The following is a 9,381-nucleotide window of genomic DNA, read 5'->3' as shown; positions in this document are numbered from 1 at the left end:
TTTGGATGCCGATTGGCTTTCGTGGAGGTGTGATTCGAAGCTGATTGGCTGATGTATATAAAAAAAAAATGAGTCCAGAGCGTATGACCAACCAAAGCCTAACATGCATAACACATGGGCATTACGAAACATCAGTTAAAGCTGCTCCCCTCAGGCGCATGCGCCCGGAGGCAACTAGTCTGCATAAAAAGATGTCTTTGATTGTGGTATTAACCTAGCTGCTGTTTACCACCCACCCGAATTAAAAAAAAGAAGAAAAGAAGAAGAAAAATAACAAAATAAGGTTTGCAGTCGCAGCAGATTCAGCGTCATATCTAACAGGAAGTTTGTTGGTCGTGGGCATAGGTGTGAACGCAGGGAAGATCCATGACATTCACCTTCTCGCTCATCCTATGATGGGGATGCAGTCTGGAGGAGAACTGACAGTTTCCTCCCGTGAACCCCGTTTCATACCAAAACGCTGCCAATAAGCCAATAAACAGTATCTGTAAGTTAGGAACACATTCAGCTGTCATCTGGAAAACGTCAAATACATCAATATGCATTGGAGATAAGTTTTTTATAAGTCAAGCATCAGTTATGCACAAATTACTCATAGGTTTTGGATACGGTAGACGCTATGACTTATGAGTAACTTAGACTTAACATATGTCAACGATCAAATAACCTGTAACTTATGGCATAAGCTGGCATACCAGTGTATGTCGAGAAATTTTGAGCATGCTCAAAAATGCTCGCCATATGTCAAGGTGTCAATGTGTTTCACCGTACCTCCATGCTGTGTTTAACAGCTCTCTTTAAGACAGCATTATGTTACCCATGGGTTTTTATTTACTCTTTTCCTAACTTAGTCCTTAAGGGCCATTGTTTTAGCTGTTCCCTTGTTTGGACGCAGTTTAATACAATACGGGGTTCATTAACAGGTCTATGTCTATATATTTATGTTGAAAAACTATTTTTGTGTAACATTGCCCTTTGAATGATCAGTTGAACACACCCTGCTTTTCATAATGCAAAACGTGCACCAACAGGGCTTTGTGAATAAGCAATTTCTTTCATTTTCCAGCTGTGTTGAGCTAAAAGCAGTAACCTGTTTTGGTCAAACTACAATTGTCTGCAAGCAGTCAATAATTTCCTCAAACCTTTTGAAAACCAAACCAAGAACAAGACATTGTCTCACGTTGGAGAAAATGGCTTAAGAGGTGTATAGTCTTGCACTAACACATAAACACTGTAATCTTAATCCCAAAATCTCAACCAAGTTATAGCTTGGATACAAAAAAGCTGTCCAAATGAACACTGAACCTACAGGGTTTTTGGCAAATCAATTGCTAAGATTCATAAGGTCAACAAAGTCTGTGTTTGAGAGACCATTTAAAGCAAATTAGTGTGAATAAGTACTTAGTTACATCAGAGTTGTCTGGATAAATGTGCCACAATTCTAGCAAACCCTTGTGAGAAGCTTACAATATGAAACATAATCAAAATATTTAATCCAAGTCAGTTCAAATACCAAAAGCAAAACGTCCACTTGGCCCTACTGAAGCAAGAGGATTCTACAAACATTTGGCAATCACTTCATAAACACACATTTTTAAAGACAGATATGAATGAGACTGTAAAGCTTTAAAGCAAGGAAGTAAATATAAATACCTTGTCATGTCATGTTTACCATGCTGACTATTTTATGTTTAAATGTTTCATAAAATAATATTAAATAAAAACATATATTATCCTTTTTGACAGAAGAAACATTAAGAGGAATAAAACATATTCCTTGAAGTCATTGTACTTCAAGGAATACCACCACGGTATTTCAAAAAATGATGGCTCCAAACATGACTTAAAAACATACAGCAATCAGTAAAAATACAGTAATTCTTCTTTTGATAAGTAGTCAGATCAATATCAATGCTATACTTTTAAATGAATATAAGTTAAGTTAAATGAAAATTCCATTTGTCTGGCAACATCTCTTTCCTTAGAGTAGAACACAGAAGTTTCAACTATCTAGTAGAACTAAATCAGTTTCAGAAGTAACATGAAGAATAGGTCAAATTTTAAAACAGCATTTTGAGGAGAACTATTCCTTCTTCTTTGGTTGGGATTAAAGTTGAAACACTGCATATGTTTAAAAAACATGTAATTGCTGACACACAATCTTAAAAATATGGTAGTAATTTTTCCAGCAGGACAAAGCTAGCCAGACAGTGTGGAGGCAATATTATTGATGTGGTTTCCAGTTCATGCTCTAAGTACAAACCAATTGAAAGAATGTTTAAAGCTGTCTGGTAGGACATTGTTAAAACCACAACCTCAAAACTAAGATTGAGATCTCAACAATTTTGTTTATAATAATTCATGAATTCTAAACCAAAAGTAACATTTGCATATGGATGAGAGGTTAAGATCCAGAATTTTGTTTTGGAAAATCCAAAACTTAGCTGTGGACAAGCCCCAAGCTGTCTAATAAAGAAAAGCTTTCTTTGCTGGTTTTATATAATATGTGTCTAAATGCCTTTCTGAGTAGAAGGACGTTGTTAAGAAAGATTTTAAATTAATGCCATTCTCAGAAAGAGATTTGTTTTGGCAGGGTGGTGAGAGGGGTAGACTCAATTCTTCTTTATACCGTGTCTAGTGAGTAAAAACATAGAATAAAGTAAATTCTGCATTTGTAGTTTTAGTCATAGTTAAGGTTACATGGCAATGGACAATGGAAGGGATGACGGGTGCATGTGTGGTTATGGATGTTTATATTGTTGAGGACAGAACTTAGATTAGAGGGGAAGGAAGACTGATATCCTTATCCTTAAAATAATGAAAGCAAAAACAGGATGTTTGGAGCAAACCACACGGAGCAAAAAGATAGTGATATTATTTACAAAAGGGTTAGAGAGCAGTAAAAGTTTGTTTTGGCACCACAGCAGCTGTAACATCAAAGAATTAAAGTTTTGTTCATGTCTTTTCTAGATTGTAATACTGCTGAGAAGTTTGTTTTCAGACATAAACATAAAAAATATATAAACATTATCTTTTATAATGCTTAATTTAAAAATATCTTAAAGCATACATTTTTATTATTATTTTTTTTTCATTTACAAATAAATATGTTAGGTTCAGCAAAATATTTTGGATCAATAACATGGAACAAATTTATAATTAATTCAATTTCACCATATTCAATTAGAAAAATAAAGTGAAGACAATCTGAAAAAAGTTGAGAATATCTAAACTAGTTTCAGAATAGACAAATAATCTACTTTTATTACAACTACTAAAAAGCAAAGTCAAGTTATTTTCAGTTATACATGAGAAGAAATCTATCAATATTCAAAGATCATCCACATACAATTTAGAATATGAGACCAGGGGTGTTGATAAGCTGTTACATAAACATGTTTACATAAACATGTTTTTCCATGTTTATTTTGACAAATAAACGTGGAAAAACATGTTTTGATTGTGGTGATTTTAAAACAGTGATTTTAGAACAGTGATTTATAAAAAAAAATTGAAATCCTTCTTCTCACCTATAAAACCTAAAATGGCCAAGCTGTTTCTCATATAAGGGATCTGATAATTCCTTATGTTTGTAAAATCACTTCACTCTCAGTATGCAGATTTTCTTGTGGTATATAGAATTTCTAAAAGTTACATTAGAGGGAAATCCTCAGCTATATACGCTTCAACTGCTGGAGGACATAAGGACCCCTTTTCATCATTCTGCTTCACACTATCTCTATTCTCCCATTCTGCAGTATTTGTTAGTTCAATCCCAAAGTTTACTTCTCTCTGCTTTTTCTCATCATAGTAGCTTCATCTGTTCTGTTCCTGTTTGGGTGTGACACTAACCTGGAGAGAAATATCAGTTGTGCTGCTGCCATCAACACCTTTCTTTATAGATGGATTGTAGTGCTGTTTCTCTGACTTTAACTAACTGTATGTGCCCTCTATTGACACTGGAGCTGGCTTAGAGCTCGTCTGCCTGGCTGTGTATTCCCTTGACAGGGTTACCAGTGTAGCTGGCTAAAGTTTTATATATATATATATATATATATATATATATATATATATATATATATATATATATATATATATATATATATATATATATATATAAAGAAACTGTTTTCTCACCCCTCGTGGGATGGTATGTGTCATCCTCAAGCTCGGGTCCTCTACCAGAGGCCTGGGAGTTTGAGGGTTCTGCGCAGTATCTTAGCTGTTCCTAGGACTGCGCTCTTCTGGACAGAGACCTCTGATGTTTTACCTGGAATCTCCTGTAGCCACTCTCCAAGTTTGGGGGTCACAGCCCCCAGTGCTCCAATTACCACTGGCACCACTTCTGCTCTTACTTTCCACATCTTTTCTAGCTCCTCTTTCAGCCCTGGGTATTTCTCAAGCTTCTCGTGTTCTTTCTTCTTGATGTTGTTGTCGCTTGGGATTGCCACATCTATTACTACTGCCTTCTTCTGCTGTTTGTCGATCAACACGAAGTCTGGTTGGTTAGCCATCACCTGTTTGTCAGTCTGGATCTTGAAGTCCCATAGGATCTTAGCTCGGTCATTCTCAACTACCTTAGGAGGTGTCTTCCATTTTGACCTTGGGACTTCTAGCCCATACTCATGGCAGATGTTCCTGTACACTATGACAGCTACCTGGTTGTGGCGTTCCATGTATGCACTTCCTGCCTGCATTTTACACCCTGCTGTTATGTGCTGTATTGTTTCAGAGGCATCTTTGCACAGTCTGCATCAGGGGGCCTGTCTGGTGTGGTAGACCCCAGCCTCTATTGATCTTGTACTGAGTGCCTGTTCTTGTGCTGCCATGATTAGTGCCTCTGTGCTGTCCTTCAGTCCAGCCTTTTCCAGCCACTGGTAGGATTTTTTGATATCAGCCACTTCTTCTATTTGTCTGTGGTACACGCCGTGCAGCGGCTTGTCCCTCCAAGATGGTTCTCCTTCCTCTTTCTTGTCCTCACTTTCGGTTTTCTCCTGCCTGAGGTATTCGCCAAGCCATTTGTCTTTGGGGTCCATCTTCCTGATGTATTCCTGGATCTTAGTTGTTTCATCCTGGACAGTGGTCTTGACACTCACTAGCCCTCGGCCTCCCTCGCTATGCTTGGTATACAGTCTCAGAGTGCTGGATTTGGGGTGGAACCCTCCATGCATTGTGAGGAGCTTTCTTGTCTTGATGTCAGTAGCCTCTATCTCCTCTTTTGGCCAGTTTATTATACCAGCGGGGTATCTGATGAGTGGCAGGGCATATGTGTTGATGGCTTGGATCTTGGTTTTCCCATTCAGCTGACTTTTCAGGACCTGCCATACTCTTTGTAGGTATTTAGCTGTGGCAGTCTTTCTTGCTATCTCCGCGTGGTTTCCATTAGCCTGTGGCACCCCAAGGTATTTGTAGCTGTCCTGAACATTTGTAATGTGGCCTTATGGTAGTTCAACCCCTTCGGTTCTGATCATCTTCCCTCTCTTTGAGACCATGCGACCGCACTTGTCCAGTCCGAAAGATATCCCAGTGTCATTGCTGTAGATCCTGGTAGTGTGGATCAGTGAGTCGATGTCTCCCTCACTCCTGGCATACAGCTTGATGTCATCCATGTAGAGGAGGTGACTGATGATTGTTCCGCTTTGGAATTGGTATCCGTAGCCAGTCTTTGTGATGATCTGGCTGAGGGGTTTCAGGCCTATGGAGAACAGCAGCGGGGGTGGTGCATCGCCCTGGTATATGCCGCACTTGATGGTGACTTGTGCTATTGGCTTTGCATTGGCTTCTAGACTTGTTTTCCACAGCTTCATTGAGTTCATGATGAAGACTATTAGAGTCCTGTTGATCTTGTACATTTCCAAGCATTCCAGTATCCATGTATGTGGCATTGAGTCGTAGGCTTTCTTATAGTCAATCCAGGCAGTGCACAGATTTGTCTGCCTGGTCTTAGAGTCTCGAGTGACTGCTCTATCCACAAGTAGCTGGTGCTTGGCTCCTCTGGTGTTACTGCCTATTCCCTTCTGGGAAGGGTGCATGTATTGAGCCATGTGCCTGTTACGACCCGGCTCAGCCAGGGAAAAAGGAAGTAACATTAAAGAAACCCTGGTGGTAAGGTTTTAACAATTTAAGGATTTATTGTTTGGAGTTTTTCAAAATAAACAAAAAAAGGGTAACAATTATTAATTAAAACGTAGGGACTCTCAACAACAGAGTATTCACTAAAACAAAATCCACAAAACAGAGGTGTAAATCAAAGAACTTAACCAAACAAAAATGATCTCTCAAAACAAGTTAAACAAAAACTAAAATACAAGTCTCTAACGGCGTTTCAAAGTTCCCCCACCAGGACAAAGCAAGTTACACAAGAAATCAAGGTGAACAAAATCTGTTAGAGCGGACTAAGCTATCAAAGCTAACACCAGTTTTACAGTAGTCAAACCTACACCCCACAAAATGGCAAGCTGTCTGAACAAAGGATCAGCCGCGCCTTCCCCTAGGAAGTCCTTTGGTTTTAAATGGAGGCCTTAACAATGATTGGTGGAGCCGGCAATTGGTGATCCAATCACGGTAGGCCCCAAGGTGTGTCACAGGAAAAACATCCACTTCCAGGTGCAGTCAATTTGATCAGGCCTCTGAAAAAAAATAAAATAAACACAAACACAGAAAAGGCCACTGGCCGTAACAGTGCCTATTCATCTTAGCCGCTATGATGCATGACAGGAGCTTCCATGTTGTACATAGGCCAGTTATTGGCCGGTAGTTGGATGGGATTGTTCTCTTCTGGGGATCCTCATGATCAGGATTGTCCGTCCTTGGGTTAACCATTCTGGGTGGGTCCCAACCATCAGCAGTTGGTTCATTTGTGCTGCGAGGCGTGCATGAAGTGCGGTTAGTTTTTTTCAGCCAGTAGGTGTGGATCATGTCAGGGCCTGGTGCTGTCCAGCTCTTCATACCTGCTGCTCTTTCTTGGACATCGGCCGTTGTAGCGGTTACTGGTTCTTGTTCTGGGAGATTGCTGTGTTCTGTTCTTAGATCTTCTAGCCACTGAGTATTGGTGTTGTGGGATGCCTCCTTCTCCCATATGTTTTTCCAGTACAGTTCAGTCTCAGCCCTGGGTGGATCTGATCTTGAATTACCCTGCCACTGTGAGTACACTTTGGATGGGTTGGTGGAGAACACCTGGTTTATTCTCCTGGCTTCTGCTTCTCCCTTGTATCTCTTTAGGCGGGTGGCCAGGGCGGCAAGTCTTTGTTTGGCAGTTTCTAGAGCCTCAGAGATCGACAGATTGTTGTACTTAGGTAACCTCTTCCCTACACCTTTCTGCAGGTCTGAGAGCTGACTAACCTCTCTCCATGTTGCCTTGATCTTGGCTTCCAGCCTTCTCCTCCATGGGGCTCTGCTTTGTTGCCTGTGGTGTTTATCTTATAGCCAAGCATCTCTAGGATCACTGTAGCTGTGGCGTAGGTCAGCTCGTTGGTCTCAGTTACGTCTTTAGTAGGGATAGTATGCAGTGCTGCATTTACATCTTCTAGAAGACTTTCAGAGGGTACTCTGTCACTTAGCCTTGGCAGTCTTGGTCGTCATACTAGGGGATCCAGTTTGGTTATGATCTGCTGTCGTAGGTCAGCCGTCCTTACATTTAGTGGGCTTGTTGTTGGGGCTGGGGACCCAATCTCTGTGTGTTGAGATGATGATATCTCCCTACTCACCTGTTGTCCTGACTCCCCCTTGCCGCAGCATGTCAGTTGTACCTCATCAATTTCTAGCTGTGATAGGAGCTGCCATTTGCGGATGTTAGAACACTGAGTTAGTAGTTGTTTCTTTGTCAATGTTGATGATGGTTGTTGGAGCTGCCATAATTCCCATAGTCTCTGCATGTAACCTCTCTCACTGGGGACACTTGTATAGTAGCATTTCATCAGTTCCAAGTTTTCTGCTCTAGTCCATCTATGTCTTGTTCCAGTAGCCAATTCGTCATCAAGTTGCCCTGGTTCCCTAGCAACTGACGCGGACCTCACAGTATATATATATATATATATATATATATATATATATATATATATATATATATATATATATATATATACACACAGTACAGACCAAAAGTTTGGACACTCAATTAAATTCAATTCAGTTCAGTTTATTTATAAAGCGCCAATTCACAACACATGTCATCTCAAGTCTAAGTCTAATTTACAATGTATGATGTTAATGTGTCTCTCTATGGACATTTTGTAATAATCAGAAAGCTCTTGTGCATGGTACAAACTATAATTCAGCCCAAATGATTACATACATTCCCAGTTAATTAAAAACTATATAACAGACTGCCAAAATATGCTGGTGATGTTGATACACAATAATATCTTCTGAAACCTAACCTCAATATATGCCTTTCGCATTGTTTGTGGTAGTATATAAACCACAGGACACAGCTTGCCTTTCAGGGCCTGTCTACACCCACTCTTCAAAAATTTAATGAATAAAAACATCCTCATGCCTTGTTGTAAAATGGAAAAATGCCTACATGTACATTAATCACTCAACAAAAGTGATTAAGATCAGAAAAATGTTCATTACTTCTCTCAGTCAAAACAAAATCAATCCATTATAATTAATTAGATATCTGATATGCTGAGCAGTTCTGTTTTATCTCTTTACACTGCAATTTCACCTGTAGGCCATGCTTCCACAAGTCCTCACATTTATGTTGTCGTAGTGTAAACTACAACCAAAATATTTTGAAGGGAAGAATAAGAATTTGCCAAGGAAAGTCTTCCAAGTTGACAATAGTGAACGTTATATTTTACTTTTTTAAATAAAAGAAAATGCAAAGTAAATTTTTATGCTAAAATATGCAACTTAAAATAAACCGTTAAAGAAAAACACATATAAATGCATGAGCACAATTTAAATTTGAAAGATAAAAGCCAAATCACAACACCCATATCAGGCAGAATAACAAACCAACTACTGTAGGCAGGGCTGTAGAGTTTGAGCACTTTCTGATTGAATTGAAAAGGAAAAAACCTAAGCGCAAACATGCGAGAACATTTCTCCCCTTTTATTAGCTTTTGGCTACTAAAACAAGTCAAGCCTTATTTAAGTAAGATATCTCTTGGACTTTTACTGAAACATAAGAAAGGGAGGAAATTTCTGAGAGCAAATGGTAAATTTTTATGTAGACAATAGCCTAATTAAGAAACCAGTTACGTTGCTGCGGCGATACTTAATGCATCACAATACTGCTTCCAACTTAGTTGTGCTGTATTTAGCATCTTTTAAGACCTCATTGTACTGGAGGCATTTTTTTTGTTAATGGAGACTATGGTGACAACACATAAAAGCACCAAACTATGTCCTTATTGAGCAGGGAGTGGATCC

Source organism: Cyprinodon tularosa, unplaced genomic scaffold (genome assembly GCF_016077235.1).
Source record: "Cyprinodon tularosa strain WSP-4 unplaced genomic scaffold, ASM1607723v1 ctg163, whole genome shotgun sequence".
Lineage (NCBI taxonomy): Eukaryota > Metazoa > Chordata > Actinopteri > Cyprinodontiformes > Cyprinodontidae > Cyprinodon > Cyprinodon tularosa.
Note: the sequence above shows the minus strand (reverse complement) of the source record.